This window comes from Diuraphis noxia, unplaced genomic scaffold, assembly GCF_037042655.1.
Source record: "Diuraphis noxia isolate RWA-SAM2 unplaced genomic scaffold, SU_Dnox_SAM2 contig0001, whole genome shotgun sequence".
Taxonomy (NCBI): domain Eukaryota; kingdom Metazoa; phylum Arthropoda; class Insecta; order Hemiptera; family Aphididae; genus Diuraphis; species Diuraphis noxia.
In genome coordinates, this window is record NW_028301711.1 from 5,858,553 (window position 1) to 5,861,803 (window position 3,251).

Consider the following 3,251-nt stretch of genomic DNA (forward strand, 5'->3'; position numbering starts at 1 on the left):
AGTGACGATGTAGAGATGATAAGGTGATACCACTCCGACTACGAATACGAGCCGTTCGCGCCAGCATCTTTTTATCGTGTTATCGTCATATTATTGTTATCAGTGCGGGATTAAATTATATTTAAAATTATAATTATTTTCAATTAAGTCCATTAGTTTATTTGAATTAGGGATGTCAATATCGACCAAAGGTGCGATATTTTAAATATCGATATAAAAACTCATTATCATCGATCACGATAAAAATCGTAATTTGAGTATCGATAAACATCGATATTAGTACATATATCGATAAAAAAAATCTTGTTACATATCAAATTAATAGTTTTCAGTGGTGTAGTGTGTTGTGTGTAGAAACTAGAAGCTAATGTTTATGTGTTGAATCGAATTTCACAAAAGAATAGAACATTAACCTAGTCAATACCAAAGCACATATTAAAGTGCCCAACAATGAGTAATAACAAAAAGCCATCATTGAAGTTCAATTACATTTTGACCATGGTACATTTGAGATATTAGTTATAAAATTACGTATTAAAATTATGATGGATGGGTTATGACTTATAACAATCATATTAAATTACTTATATATTTCTAAGTTTCAACTCTTCTTTCGGTTAAAGTATGGCTTTTGGGTCTGGAGAAAAAATTTGGGGAATACTTAAAATAAAATAGAAATAAACAAATCAGTGACGACCATTACGTATATAAACAAGTGCTCAAGCACCCCTTTCGTAATTACAAACAGGGTTGGGCAATTAAAGAAATTATATTAAGATATTTTATATCTACAGTTAGTAGTATGTGGGCACGTTAAGGACACTTATTTTTTTATCAACATTAAAAATCATATAAAAATCATACAAAACATAAACATTAAAAATAAACCGACCTTATATTTTTATGTTAAAAATTACAAAAAATCTATACTTATCTGTTAAAATTACAAAAAATATAAACTATTTTTAAATGAATCTAAATTTATATTTTACCTATTAAACAATACAAAACTAGTAGATGTATTATTATTATTATTAAAAAAATGTTCTCTATAAATATAAAATATAAACAATGGATCAAAACAAGAACAATAAAATTATTGGTCTTTATGAAAAGATAAAAAATAATGAAGGATTATTGCAATCATTAAAAACAGGAGAAGTATTTTTATGTCCAAGATGTCAAGATTTCAAGAGGCCTGATGAATTTACTAAAAACCAAAGATGGTGTAAGGTTTGTATGAAAACCAAAGTTAATAATGATTTTAAAATATGCGAATGTGGAAAAAAAATTTATTTAAGATGTTATAGCAATCATTTGCTATCCAAATATCACATAAAGAGGTCGGATTATATATCCAAAGAGAATATTACTCAAAAATACATTTTGTCATTAAATAATATAATAAAATAAACAAAAAATTTCTTTTATAAATAATAATAAAAAATTTCTTTTATAAAAAAAAAAAAATGCAGTCACAGAATCATATTATATTAAAAAAAATGAAAGTATCTGAGCTTAAGTTAATAGCAAAAAAATACGATATAAAAAATGTTTGTAAAATGAAAAAAGATTGTTTAATAGAAAATATAAAAAAACAAGTTGCATTAAAAATGTTAGATAAAAATCCCTTCTGTAAGTTAGTTAGATAAAAGCTTATTCAAATAAGAAAACAACTCATTAAAAAATATAGATAAAAATCCCTTCTGTAAATTAGATAAATCATTATTTACTGAAGAAAATTATTTTAACAGTTCACTAGAAAGAACACCAGAAAATTATGAGTTGATAGATGTAATTCAATCTAATACACAATCGAATAAAAGATTTAGGATATATAAAGCTAACTATAAAATTAGTTTTAAAGAAGCATTAATAAACGATCTAAAACAAAGTAATACAAAATACAAAATTAATTATATAGATAAAGCTTTAAATGAAATGTTAAAAGTTGCTAAAAACAATTCTGCATATGAAAAGATGATAAATTAAGTATTGCGTTATTTAATCCAAAGATAAAAATTCCTATATATACTGGATTGAGATCTGAGGATATTTTAACAAACTTACAAACTATAATTATTGGTTTATTAACTTCAAATGAAGAAATTGATGTTACAGAAACCATTTTTCAAGTTGAAGTAGTAAATATACCAAGAGGATCAAGAGGAGATAAAATAGGTAATAAACTTATCAACAGATTCCAATACTAAAAGAAGTATATTATTCAGATTAAAAATGATGATAATTTATGTTGCTCAAAAGCTATTATTGTTGCATTATTTACTCAAACAAATAATATTTTAGGACATGAATTAAAACTCAATGATATTATATACTTGAGAAAAGGTAGAAAAATTCAAAAAAAATTTAGCTTTAGAATTATGTAAAATGTTAACAGAATATAACGAAGAAGGATTTACATTGGCTGATATTAAAAATGTAGAAAGCTTACTAGATATGCAAATAAATATTGTTTGTGCTGAAAATTTAAATACTGTAATTTATAAAGGTGAAGATAAAGAAATCAAAATTTATTTATATGAAAATGGAAATCATTTTGATGCTATTGGTTCAATGCAAGGCTTTTATGGGTCTTCTTATTATTGTAAAAAGTGTGATACAACATATAATAATAAAAATGAACATAAATGTGTTAAAGATAAAAATGTATGTAAATTGTGTATCCAACCTGAACATTTATGTGATACAAAAAAAATAATATATTGTGAAAAATGTAACAGGAATTGTTATAATCAAGAATGCTTAGATAATCATTCTAAGGTATGTATTAAGATAATTAAATGTACTGATTGTAAAAGAATAGTATTCAGAAACAATATAGTAGTAAGCTAACCTAACCTAACCTAAGAACAGAAAAAAGGTTACTTTCCACATTTCTTTAATACAGAAGAGAATAGAAATTATATAGGTGTATTGCCTGATAAAGAATATTATGGATAGATAGGTATATACAATGAAAACAGAGAATAAACAAGAATTTGAAAAATGGTATGATACTAAAATAAAATAAAATTATATATTTAATTTAAAAGAAGAATTAGAGGCGTACTGTAATTTAGATGTAGATATTTTACGAGGAGGATCTTTAGAATTCAGAAAGCAATTTTTAGAAACAGTTAATATTGACCCTTTTCAATATATAACCATAGCAAGTGTTTGTATGGCTATCTACAGGTCAAAATATTTGATAAATGATAATATAGCTATTTTAAATAAAGGAAAGAATG